The sequence below is a fragment of the Loxodonta africana genome, chromosome 1, assembly GCF_030014295.1.
Source record: "Loxodonta africana isolate mLoxAfr1 chromosome 1, mLoxAfr1.hap2, whole genome shotgun sequence".
NCBI classification, from domain to species: domain Eukaryota; kingdom Metazoa; phylum Chordata; class Mammalia; order Proboscidea; family Elephantidae; genus Loxodonta; species Loxodonta africana.
In genome coordinates this window covers 69,853,226-69,867,327 of record NC_087342.1, presented here as the reverse complement: position 1 = coordinate 69,867,327, position 14,102 = coordinate 69,853,226, and the positions used below count along the sequence as shown (strand labels likewise).

Below are 14,102 nucleotides of genomic sequence, written 5' to 3'. Positions count from 1 at the left end.
GATATATATTTTTTCCAGCTTTTGATTTTTAATATATTTATGTCTTTGTGACATAAATATATTAAATATATTTATGACAGCATGTTGATGGGTCATTTTTTTTTTAATCCATTCTACCACTCTCTGTCTCTTTACTTGTCCATTTAAGTCCTTTATATTCAGTGTGATTATCGAAGGTATGAGCTTATTGCTGTCATATTGTGCTTTTCTTGGTGGTGTTGATATTTTCTTTGTTCCTTTGATTTTCTTGTGCTGAGTTCCTTCTTGTTAGGGAATTTTCTTTTTATTTCTTTTGTTATTATAGATTTTGTGTCTTTTTTATTTTGATGAGTAAGTTTAACTTTCTTTGTGGTTTACCTTGAAATTTATTGAACCACACTTTTATTACTTGATATCACCTTGACTTCTTTTCCATTTGAAAGTTGTATACCCACACAATTTTTCCTCATTTTATTGCTTTGACATTTTCATCATTTACAGACTGATGTCTCTGTTTCTCTGTTTAAAAAAAAAAAAAAAAAGTCTTTTAGCTTTGTTTTATTATTGATCCCTTCATTTGATGCTCAGAGTTCCAGGAATGATGTTTATATCTGTTTTACTTAGTTTTTTGGGTCTTTGCTGCAAAGAAATTGCGTGGCGTGTCTGCCTAGGGTGCCATGTCGTCTCTGCCCCCTCAGAAAACTTTTTTTAAGTCTCTATTCTTTTTCCCCAGATACGAAAATATTCAGTGGATTAGGAAATAACTATGAAAAAGATATTTTGAAGAAATATAAAAGTTTTGTGTTGGCTTTCTAAAACAGTTTTAATTTTAACTGCCATTTTACATTTAAAAGCAGCCCTCTTTTTCTTGGAAATGGATCTAATGGGCATTAATATTGTGCTAAATTAATTTTGAGCTTTGCCAGCATATATCAATCCTTAGATTATTTTCAATTAATATGTATATACAGGTTCTGTTTCTTTACTTAGTATATGTATTTGTATATATTACCATGATTTGAGTACTTCTTATTTAGAGTTTATGTCATTGCACTATAAAACATAGTTCATTTATCTATTTCTGATTCTTGGACATTGAGATATTTTTTCATTTTTTTGACTATTATAAATAACACATCTTTGTGTGTATTGTTTCTTTTCTTCTTCTTTTGGATTACTTCCTTAAATTACTTTCCAAAAGTCATTACTGGCTCAAACTATTAACAGTAATTGGCATGTTGCCACAGTAATCTCAGAAACAACTGATCCAGTTTACAGTACCGCCAACAATGTTATCAGAAGAATTCAAGTATTTGAAAAGTTTCATTTGGCAAATGTATAATACTAAATATTGTGTACTTCTTCACAAGCCTTGAAAACATGTTAAAAATTGGCATTATAACCAGATAAGTTATGCAGTTAAACTATTTTTGTTTCCTGCTCTAGCACAAAAATAACTTCTCCTACATATCTGATAGACACATAAAGTCCTTGGGAAAATTATTAGCTATTTCTGTATTTTTACTTTACTTATACAGCTAAAATTCACCAAATAGTTCTTCTGTGATAGACTCCAAAACAGAGGGACTTGGAGAGAGTCTGGCTACTTAACACTGAGCTAAAGAGAAAAGGAATTGTATAATCTGGTGTCAGAAAAGAAATCCACCTAATCCAATTCAACTGAAACTTTTGGTAGGTAGTCTGTTTTGGGTGCCTGCCCACTGCTTCTTCTAAAAAAGAAAAAAGCATGTGGATTTGGTTCCTCTCCCTCTCTTTCTCTCTTTTTTACTTTTGTAATTTTGGAAGAGAAGAAAAGTATACAGAACAAATTTAAATTATGGCGTGCCGAGACAATTCAGTAAGGGAAAGAATAATGTTTTCAACAAATGGTGCTGGGACTACTGGATATTTACATGCAAAAGAATGAATTTGGAGCCCTACCTCAAGCCATATACAAAAATAACCCAAAATGAATTGTAACCTAAATGTAAAAACTACGACTAAAAAATTGCTAGAAGAAAACATAAGAGCAAATTTTTGTGACCTTGAGTTAGGCAAGAACCTCTTAGATATGACACCTAAAGTACAAGCAATAAGAAAAAAATAAATTTGATTTGATTACAATTAAAAATGAGTGTGTGTCAAAGAACACCCTCAAGAAAGTGAAAAGATAACCTACAGAATAGGGGAAAATATTTCCAAATCATATCTCTGACAAGGGACTTGTATCCATAACATATAAAGAACTTACAATTCGACAATAAAAAAATAAATAACCCAATTTAAAAATAGGCAAAGAATTTGAATGGACATTTCCCCAAAGAAGGCAAGTAAATGTCAAATAAACACATGAAAAATTACTCAACATCATTAGTCATTAGAGAAATCCAAGCCAAAACTACAATGAGATATATCACTTCACACCCACTTTTTGTTGTTGTTGTTGGGTGCCATCCAGTCAATTCCGACTCACAGCAACCCCATGTGACAGAGTAGAACTGCCCAATAGAGTTTTCTAAGTTGTAATTTTTATGGGAGCAGATTGCCAGATCTTTCTCCTGTGGAGCCACTGAGTGGGTTCAAACCATCACACTTTCTGTTAGCAGCAGAACGCTTAATCATTACACCACACAGGCTCCTTCAAACCAAACCAAACCTGTTGCCATCTGACTCATCTGTTGATTCTGACTCATAGCGATTGTATTAGGACAGAGTAGAACTACCCCATAGGGTTTCTAAGGAGTAGATTCAAACTCCCAATCTTTTACTTAGCAGCCAGGCACTGAACCATTGTATCACCAAGGCTCCTTAAAATGGCTAAAATGAAAAAGTCAGACAGTAACAAGTGTTAGCAAGTATGGAGAGAAATTGGAACCTTCATGCATTGCTGGTGGCAATAAAAAACAGTTCAGTCATTTTGAAAAATAGTTTGGAAGTCCCTCAGAATACTATACAGTTATCATATGCAGTGCAATGGTTTTCTCATATATATGATCTTTCTGCCCTTGGGTTTATAATCCTGCCAACAATAATTGGTTGGGCTGCAGCCTGCCCTGTGATTGGTCTATTTTAGGAACCTTGCAGGGATTGGACAGTTTACTATGCAAATAAATTACATAAAACCCTTGCAGAGATTTGCCAATTACTATGCAAATTGGGTAACTGTAGCCTACCGAGGGGATTGGTCAGTTCAAGATCTTAGTGGGAGGAGTAGGCTTATAAAAGGGCCAATCTCACAGAGATTGGTGGGGGACTTCATTGCCATCAAGACCAACCTGGAGCAGAGCATATCCTTTGGACCTGAGGTCCCTGCACTGAGAATCTACTAGACACAGAAGACAGAGAGAGCTGTAACACTGACTGAAGACAGCCACAGATGGCATGAGACAGGATAGCCGGTGCAAGACAGCACAGCAGTTTGAGTGGTAGGAACCAGGAGACCAGCGTGAGATGGCTGTGTTGGGTTTCCTGGCCCATGGAGTAAGGTGGCCACGGTGAACTTGCCAGTCCACGGAGCAAGAGAGCTGAGTGCCCTCGGGCAGGAGGCTTGCTGGTGGAATATGGTGCCTCTGGCACTTGTTGATGTAGCCAAAAAGCTATAACACTTGCCTAAGCAGGGCAGAGGCTGAGACCGAGGCCCAGCAACAGAGGCTAGGCCAAGAGTGAAGTCCAATGTGGGCAAGGCCAAGAAGGAGCTGAGAGTGAGAGCTGTCTTGGTTGGAAGCTGTCTTGATTGATGAACTGTATCTTATATCGTTACTTACAAGTTGATTCTGATCCCAAGTTGTAGCCAGTTACTTCCCTAAGAAATCACATAATCGTGAGTGTGTTCTGTGAGTTCTTTGTGGCCATTGCAATGAATTGTCGAACCCAGCAGACAAGTAGGGTGCCATGGGAAGGACAGCTGGCGTCAAAATCGGTAAAAAGGTAGGAGAGTGGAGGTATGTCTGACCTCCATCTGATAAGAATCAGCTTTTGGCTGATCTTGAGTCTCTCTTCTTAGAAATTTAGGTGATTTCTGACACTAATAGATTACACCACATGATCCAATAATTCCACCCCTAGGTATATAATCCAGAGAAATAAAAACATATGTCCACACAAAAACTTGTACATGAATGTTCATGGCAGCATTATTCATAATAGCCAAAAAATGGAAATAACACAGATGTCCATCAACTGATGAATGGGTAAATAAAATGTGGTAGATCCATAAAATGGAATATTATTTAGCCATAAAAGAATTGAAATACTGATACACAGTATAGTAGGGGTGAACTTTGAAAACATTATGCTAAGTGAAAGTAGCAAGTCACAAAAGACTGCATCTGTGGAAAGGGACAATAGAGAAGTTCAATATCATCAGTCAGAACAAGACCAGAAGCTGACTGCAAAATAGACCATCAACTGCTCATATGAAAGTTTAACTTGAAGCTGAAGAAAATTCAGACAAATCCGTGAGAGCCAAAATACGACCTTGAGTATATCCCAAGGATATGAATCTGGAGAGCACGTGAAGAACAGATTTGACACACTGAACACAAATGACCAAAAACCAGACAAGTTGTGGAAGACATCAAGGATGTCACGCGTGAAGAAAGCAAAAAGTCATTAAAAAAGAAAGAAAGAAAAGACCAAAATGGATGTCAGAAGAGACTCTGAATTTGCTCTTGCAAATGGAAGAAATGAAGTAAAAAAGCTGAACAGAAGATTTCAAAGGGCTGCTAGAGCAAAGTAAAATATTATAATGAAATGTGCAAAGAGAACAACACGCTCAGCATTTCTTAAGCTGAAAGAACTGAAGAAAAAATTTGAGCCTCTAGTTGCAATATTGGAGGGTTCTATTGGCAAAATATTGAACAATGTGGGTAACATCAAAAGAAGACGGAAGGAATGAATATACAGTCACTGTACCAAAAAGAATTGGTCGACGTTCAACTATTACAGGAGGTAGCATATGATCAAGAACTGATGGTATTGAAGGAAGAAGTACAAGCTGCACTGAAGGTACTGGCAAAAAACAAGGCTCCAAGAATTGACAGAATACCAAACAAGATGTGTCAACAATTGGATGCAATGCTGGAAGTGCTCACTTATCTATGTCAATAAATTTGGAAGACAGCTACCTCACCAAGTGGCTGGAAGAGATCCATATTTGTGCCCATTCCAAAGAGAGGCGATCTAACAGAATGTGAAATTTATCAAACAGTATCATCAATATCACATGCAAGTAAAATTTTGCTGAAGATCACTCAAAAACGGTTGCAGCAGTACATTGATAGGCAACTGCCAGAAATTCAAGGTGGATTCAAAAGAGGATGTGGAATGAGGGATATTATTGCTGATGTCAGATGGATCTTAGCTGAAAGCAGAGAATACCAGAAAGATGTTAACCCATGTTTTATTGGCTATGGGAAAACATTCAACTGTGTGGATCATAACAAGTTATGGATAACATTGTGAAGAATGGGAATTCCAGAACATTCAATTGTGCATGAAGAACCTGTACATAGACCAAGAGACAGTTTTTCCAACAGAACAGGGGGATATTGTATGGTTTAAAATCAGGAAAGATGTATGTCAGGGTTGTATCATTTCACTATACTTATTCAATCTGCATGCTGAGCAGGTAATCTGAGAAGCTGCAATATGCAGATGACACAACATAGCTCATTGAAGAGGATTTGAAGAACTTACTGATAAAGACCAAAGACTACACCTTTCAGTATGTATTACACCTCAATATTAAAAAAAAAAACAAAACCTCACAACTGGACCAATAAGCAACATTATGATAACCAAACCCATTGCCATCAAGTCAATTCTGACTCATAGCAAACCTATAGGACAGGGTAGAATTTCCCCATAGGGTTTCCAGTGAGTGCCTGGTGGATTCAAACTGCCACCCTTTTGGTTAGCAGGTGAATGTCATGATAAATGGAGAAGAGACTGAAGTTGTTAAGAATTTCAGTTTACTTAGATCCACAATCAAAGCCCATGGAAGCAGTAGTCAAGAAATCAAAGGATGTATTGCATCGGGCAAATGTGCTGCAAAAGACCTCCTTAAAGTGCAGAAAAACAAAGATGTCACTTTGAGGACTAAAATGTGCCTAATCTAAGCCATGGTATTTTCAATTGCCTCATGTGCACATGTCATGCATTGAATTGTTTGAATTGTGTCCCCCAAAGATGTGTGTCAATTTGATTAGGCCATGATTTCCGGCATTGTGTGCTTGTCCTCCATTTTGTGGTTGTAATTTTATGTTAAAGAGATTAGGGTGGGATTGTAACACCCTTACCCAGGTCACATCTCTGATCCAATGTAAAGGAAGTTTTCCTGGGGTGTGGCCTGCACCACCTTTTATCTCTCAAGAGATAAAAAGGAACGGGAAGTGAGCAGAGACGGGGGACCTCATACCACCAAGAAAGCAGTGCCAGGAGTGGAGCACGTCCTTTGGACTAGCTCCTAATCTGGTGGAAGATTGATGAGAAGGCCAACAGAGAGAGAAAGGCTTCCCCTGGAGCCGACGCCCTGAATTTGGGCTTTTAGCCTACTTTACTGAGAGGAAATAAATTTCTGTTCATTAAAGCCATCCACATGTGGTATTTCTGTTATAGCAGCACTAGATAACTAAGATAGCATGTGAAAGCTGGACAATGAATAAGGAAGATGGAAGAAGAATTGATGCCTTTGAATTATGGTGTTGGCAAAGAATGTTGAATATACCATGGGCTGCCAGAAGAATGAATAAATCTGTCTTGGAAGAAGCGCAACTAGAATGTTCCTTAGAAGCAAGGATGGCAAGACTTCATCTCATGTACTTTGGACAGGTTATTAGAAGGGACTAATCTCTGGAGAAGGACATCATGCTTGGTAAAGTAGAGGGTCAGCAAAAAAGAGGAAGACTGTCCACAAGATGGATTGACATGGTGTCTGCAACCATGGGCTTAAACAGTAACGATTTCAAGGATGGCGCAGGACCAGGCAGTGTTTCATTCCGTTGTACATAGGGTTGCTATGAGTTGGAACTGACTCGATGGTACCTAACAACAACTGTATGATTCCATTTATGTGAAATGTCCAGAATAGGCAAATCCATAAAGACAGTAGATGAATGGTTACCTGGATCTGAGGTGAGGTGGAGGCACTGGAATAGGGATTGAACTGTATATGGGGACAGGGTTTCTTTTTGGAAACTGAAAATGTTCTAAAATTACATTGTGGTGATGGTTGCACAACTCTGTGAATATACTAAAAACCACCAGAACTCGAAATTTTAGATGGGTGGTATGTGAAATGTATCTCAGTAAAGTTATCAAAAATGTTTAATTGTATCTAATTCTACCCCCAAAGGTGATACTCTTAACATATTGCAATATATATAAACTTTGCAGACCTCCCTTAATGAGGATTCCGTGGGCGGTGAAGGCGCAGTCTTGAGAATGTATTGATACACCCCAGAGAAATTTTCCTTTCTCCGGTGCATATTATGTGGCTATTACAGCTAATCTTTTAGTATCCACATTTTTATCAAAGCCTTAGCTGGTCATGTGGGAGACTTATTAGTCAAGCAAAGAGCCGGGTCATCATCACTGACTCCACTCTCCTTAACTTCTTGTCCAGTCGATCTCCTCTGAAGCGATGCCTGAATCCACTTGTGTCCCTTCATCCTCGTTTCTACAGCCTTAGGTAAAGCCAGGAAACCCTGGTAACGTTGTGGTTAAAAACTATAGCTGCTAACCGAAAGGTCAGCAGTTCAAATCTATCAGGTGCTCCTTGTAAACCCTATGGGGCAGCTCTGCTCTGTCCTATAGGGTGGCTATGAGTTGGAATCGACTCAACGGCAACGGGTTTTTTGGTTTAGTTAAAGCCAATATCATTTCTCACCTTAGGTTGTTGTAAGAGCCCCCCTAACAGTTTGCTCTGCCCACACTTTTGCCCCTTGATGCTCATCCTCCACTCAATCGCTGAAGTAATCTCTCTCCTGCTTAAAAAACCAGCTGCTGCCTGGTTGATTCTGATTCAGGGTGACCCCATGTGTGTCAGAGTACAAGAACTACACTCCATAGGGTTTTCAATGGCAGATTTTTCAGAAGTAGATAACCAGGCCTTTCTTCCAAGGTGCTTTTGGGTGGACTTGAAAATGCTTCAATGTCTCCTCCTATGCTTGGACTACAATTAAATTTCCTTCTGCTGATCCAACTCTAGGACTTTTCACCTCCCATCTCAAGCCGACTGCATGCTCTGTTCCAACCATACTTCATTGCTTTCAGCTTCTAGAACACAGCATTCTCTCTCTTCCCTGAGTCTTTGTATTACTCCTTCCTCCAGTTTAAATAAGTCTACCCCAAACTCTGGCTCCCCACCCACAGTTCCTCTCACTAGTCTGTGTGAGGCCTACTGCTCTTCATTCTTCAGGAATCATTTGGACATCACTGCTTCCAAAAGTCTTTTCTGGCCCCCACAGCCGAGTCAAGTGACCTTGCTAAGCGCTCCCACAGAGCCCTGCACTTCCCTTACGATAAATAACATTTATTGCACTAAACTGGAACCACCAATTAACTTTCCCCAACTTCCCATTTACCAGCTAAGTGATTTTGAGCAAGTTACCTAACCTCTCAATGCCTCATTTTCTCATATGTAAAATGAGATAAAAATAGACCTACATCATAGCCTTTTTATGAGGATGAAGTGAAATGATATTTGTAAACTCACTAAGAACGTTCTAAGTGCTATGTAAGTGTCTGGCACATTACCCAGAACCCAGTGCCGTGTACATCTCAAGACTGTAAGCCCCAAGAGAGATTTTCTATCGTATTCACTGTTGTAGCCCCTATAAATCTCATTGAATGAATAAGTGCATCAATCAATTAACCAAGCAAGCATGCATATAACTCAGCCAGCTCATATATACAAGATCTAAAAGAAACAGCAGATAACAAGTGAAGTCTCCAAAGAAGGCAAGAGAGGATGGAAAAAAAAAAAAAAGTAGCAGTTTAAATTAGTGGAGAGAGGATAGGTTGTTTAATAAATAAAACTTGGATCATTAGTTAAACATTTGGAAAAAGCTAAAGTGAGAATTCAGTCTCATAGCATAAACAAAAGTAATCCTACATGCAACCATTAATTGAAAATTAAAATCTTAAAAGAATCACAAGAAAACGAAGCTCAGTATTTATCTGATCCTGGAGTTTAATAAATCCCTTTAAGCATGGTACCAGGAAAACCAGTTGCCACAGAGTTGGCTCCAATTCATGGCAACCCTGCACGTGTCAGAGCAAAACTGTAATCCATAGGATGTTCAATGGCTGAATTTTTGGAAATGAATTGCCAGGTCTTTCTCCCTAGTCTGTCTTAGTTGGGAAACTGCTGAAACCTTTTCAGCATTGTAACAACACACAGGTCTCCACTGACAGACCGGTAGTACCTACGCTTGAGGCTCATTGGTCAGGAATTGAACCCAGGTCTCCTGCATGCAAGGCAGAATTCTACCATTGAACCACTCTGGCCCTTGTAGGTCCTTGTAGGAAACAGAGATGGGGATGGATTAATCTAAGGGGGTCACAAAGGAAACACACCATGCATAGAAGAACCTCTGGAAGGTTATATATCAAAATATTAACAATTACGTCTGGCTGGTAGGATTATGGGTAATTTTTCACTTCTTTCTTTATTATTTGCCTTTTTACAATTGGCAAGTATTATTTATTGATTGCTTATTTTAAGAAGAGAGAGAGAGAGAAAATTATTTAAAGTCCAAACAATACAGGCAAATTTATAGAAGTAAACCCTCCCACCAAAACTTATCATCCAGATATAACCGCATTAACATTTTGTTAGTATCCCTTGTCCTAAACATATATACATATGTGGTAGCTATACCACCCATGACCTGTTCCTCAAATCGTAATAGAAATGGGCACAGGCCTTAACTTTTAAAAAATTTTTGTTCAAGTCCACAAATATCAGTTTAGAGTCTACTCTATCTCCCTTAAGTTCTCAGCCTCTGAATTGTCTGAGAATCAGGGACTTTCTTATTCCACAGGCATGTTATGGATTGAATTGTGTTCCCCAAAAATGTGTGTCAACTTGGCTAGGCCATGATTCCCAGTATTGTGTCCACTGTTTTGTGGTCTGATGTGATTAGCCTATGTGTTGTAAATCCTAATCTCTGCCTGTGGTTAATGAGACAAGATTAGGTTATGTTAAGGAGGATTAGGGCGGGATGCAACACTCTTACTCCGGTCTCAACCCTGATCCCAGGTAAGCAGATTTTCCCTGGGGTATGGCCTGCATCACATTTTATCTTATAAGAGATAAAAGGAGAGAGAAGAGAGCAGAGAGATCGGGCCCTCAAACCACCAAGAAAGAAGCACCAGGAGTGGAGCGTGTTCTTTGAAAATGGTGTCCACGCACTGAGAAGCTCTTAGATAAGGGGAAGATAGATAATCAGAACCTTCTGCCCAGAACTGACAGAGAGAGAAAGTCTTCTCCTGGAACTGGTGCACTGAATTCATATTTCTAGCCTCCTAGATTGTGAGAGAATAAATTTGTTTGTTAAAGCCATCCACTTGTGGTATTTCTGTTATAGCAGCACTAGGTAACTAAGACAGCGCATCAGTCTTGTTATCAATGCCAGGAAGAGTGGGAATTGGAAAATGTCACTAATCCAATTTATGCTGTTCATTGCCACAAGATGTCGCTGTTGAAGACTGGTCCTCCACCATTCAACAGGTGCCACTCCTCTATTGCAGTGAACTGTCCCTGTCCACCCTAATCCTTACCCACCCTGCCGAAGTATCTCGATTTGGACTTTGAAATTAGAGTTCTCTCTTGTCCAATCAACTCTCTGCCAAGAATGACAATTGTGCCAGGGTGTTTGAGTCTGAAGACACTGACTAGAGATAAGAGAAACTGTTCATGAAGAGAAAAGGACCACACGTTGAGTTCAAACCAGCCCTAGCCCTTCCCTGTGTACTGTTTGTTTTATTACAGTGAAAATATACACACCAAGACATTCACCAACATTACAACTTCCACATTTACAATTCAGTGACATGGATAACATTTTCCATGTTGTGCCACCATTATCATTATCCCCCTCAAAAACATTCAACCACTATCAACATAAACCCAATGCCCCGCCAGAAAAAACTCCTTCTTCCCACTCCCCCTCACCCTGGTAATCATCAATAGTCTTTGGTTTCTATATATTTTCTTATTTCATATTTGTGAGATCATACAGTATTTGACCTTTTGCGACAGACTTGTTTAGCTCAGCATATTTTCAAGGTTTGTCCATGTTGTGGCATGCACCAGGACTCCGTTTTCCTTCACGACTGAGCAATATTCCATGGTATGTACACTGTGTGTACCCATCAGTGCTTGTGCTGAGTCCAGGTCACCAAACTTTCCTTAAGGTAATTTAATTTAAAGGGTCTCGCTGTACATCCCCATTAATTCTATACCCAGCACATTCCTCTACAGTATTATTACATCAACTCTATGGCAACTAAACCAAAAAAACCAAACCCAGTGCCGTTGAGTCGATTCCGATTCCTAGCGACCCTATAGGACAGAGTAAAACTGCCCCGTAGAGTTTCCAAGGAGCACCTGGTGGATTTGAACTGCTGACCCTTTGGTTCGCAGCCGTAGCACTTAACCACTACACCACCAGGGTTTCCGTATGGCAACTACTTACAATATATGTCTTCCTTTCTAGATTTAAAAAACAAAAACTTCCATAAAGCAGACTACATACATTTTATTTAACTTTGTCCAGCTGATGTGCCAGAGCCAGCTTATCCCTCCTCCCAAGAGCCAGTTGTATAATCCTTACCAGTGTACATTCATATCACCAGTAGATAGCATGCTAAGGTGCTCAATATTGGATGGATGGGTGGGTGGCTGGGTGGCTGGGTGGCTGGCTGACTGGCTGGCTGGCTGGGTGGCTGGCTGGGTGGGTGGCTGGCTGGGTGGATGGATGGCTGGATGAGTGGCTGGATGGATGGATGGCTGGATGGGTGGCTGGATGGCTGGCTGGATGATGAAAAAGAATAATTGAAAAGGAAAGACGCTTGGGGACAGAAATAAGAGTCAGAAGAGGATGTTAACTAGGTGGGGCGTTAAAAATTTTGCCTTTTACCTTGCAACCTGCCCAGTCAACAACCTCATTTGTTCTATTTCCTTCTTTTGTGGGTTTCTTATGTTGTGTTTTTGCGCATTGTGCAAAAGAGTGCAATATAGTACAGAAGATGTGGTCATCCTGTTTCTGAATTCTATGTTGCTTCATCACATTTCAAAAGAAGTGTTAAATTTTGCATTCCGGTTCATTTTACTGAGATAGTGGTGTGGCAATGCCCACTGCAGAATACAGGAAGCCTCACACTTACCATTCACTAGATATTTACAGCTAGATCCAGTGGAAGGTAAGCAGGGGTGGGGTCCCTTTGTGGCAAGGTTATCTTTACCACAAGTTCCGTTCCCACATGCTCTTTTATCCCAGAATATAAAGAAAAGGGAACTAAGTTTTGCTACCAAAGTTGATAATTCTGTGCATTACAGAACATTGAAAATCCTATCCAGAACATTCCAGAAACAAGATCTGGACTTTTTTTTTTCTCCTCTCCAAACTTTTGTAATGTCCTCTATCTTGACATTTACTTCTTAACCAGTTTTTAATGTTCCTTTTAGAAGTCTTTTATACAGCTTTCTTTTAGTGTATTAAAAAGCGAAGAGGAACAGGGAAAAGAACTATAGAGGCAGAAACCTAGGGCAAAGGAAGTAGAAAGAAAGTGGTGGGGAAATTTTTTTTTTCTTTTTTTGTTCGTTAGGTGAAAGTTTACAGCTCAAGTTAATTTCTCATACAAAAATCTATAACATAGTGTTTTGTGACATTAGTTGCAATCCCCACAATGTGACAGCACACTCCGCCTTTCCACTCTGGGTTCCCTGTGTCCATTCAACCAGTTCCTGTCCCTTCCTGACTTCTCATCCTGCCTCCAGACAGGAGCTGCACGTATGATCTCATGTAGCTAATAGAACTAAGAAGCACACTCCTCAAGTGTATTATTTTTTTTTTTGTTGTAGACAGGATTATTCCTGTCTAACATTTGAAGAGTGGGCTTCAGGAATGGTTTTAGTCCTGGGTGAACATAGCTTCCAGGGGCCATTGTTTCAGGGGTTCCCCCAGTCTCCGTCAAACCATTAAGTCTGCTCTGCACTTGTCTCCTGCTCCGTCCGGGACTCTGTTGTGTTCCTTGTCAGGGCAGTCATTGTGGTAGCCAGGCGCCATCTAGTTCTTCTGGTCTCAGGCTTGTGGAGTCTCTGGTTTACGTGGACCTTTAGTCTCTTAGGCTAATATTTTCCTTGTGTCTTTAGTATTCTTCAATCTCCTTTGCTCCAAGTGGGTTGGGATCAATCAGTGCATCTTAGATGGCCGCTCAGAAGCTGTTAAGACACCACTTACCAAGGTAGGAATCAGAACATTCTCTTTGTAAAATCTGTTATGCCAGCTGACCTAGATGTCTCCTGAAACTATGGTCCTCAGGCCCCAACCCCAGCTACACTGTCACTCAAGCCGTTTGGGTGTATTTAGGAAACTTCTTAGCTTTTGCTTTGGCGCAGTTGTGCTGACTTCCCCTGTATTGTGTGTGTTGTCCTTCCCTTCACCAAAGATGACCCTTGTCTACTATCTAGTGAGTGAATTCCCCTCTCCCAACCTCATAACCATCAAAAGAATGCTTTCTTCTGAGTAAACCTTTTCTTGAGTTCTTATAATGGTGGTCTCATACAGTATTTGTCCTTTTGCTACTGTCTAATTTCACTCAGTATAATGTCCTCCAGATTATCCATGTTGTGAGATGTTTGGCAGATTCATCATCGTTCTTTATGGTTGCATAGTATTCCATTGTATGTATATACTATAATTTGCTTATTCATTCATCTGTTGATGGGCACCTAGGTTGCTTCCATCTTTTTGCTATTGTAAACAATGCTGCAATGAACATGAGTGTGCATATATCTATTTGTGTGATAGCTCTTATATCTCTAGAATATATTCCAAGGAGTGGAATTGCTATTTCTAGCTTTTTAAGGAAGCACCAAATTGTTTTCCAAAGTG

The 14,102-nt window shown here is 39.6% G+C and overlaps 1 protein-coding gene and 1 long non-coding RNA gene across 2 annotated transcripts in view; one reads left to right on the top strand and one right to left on the bottom strand.

The window, feature by feature from the left end:
* The window catches only part of LOC135230711 (uncharacterized), a 54,357-nt gene extending 41,630 nt beyond the window's left edge, over window positions 1-12,727 (bottom strand). Inside the window, exon 1 of the long non-coding RNA XR_010321332.1 lies at window positions 11,820-12,727. This is a non-coding gene — a long non-coding RNA (uncharacterized LOC135230711). The remainder of the gene's footprint in view (window positions 1-11,819) is intronic.
* The window catches only part of RIPOR2 (RHO family interacting cell polarization regulator 2), a 296,826-nt gene that overhangs the window by 108,199 nt on the left and 174,525 nt on the right, over window positions 1-14,102 (top strand). The window lies entirely within an intron of this gene.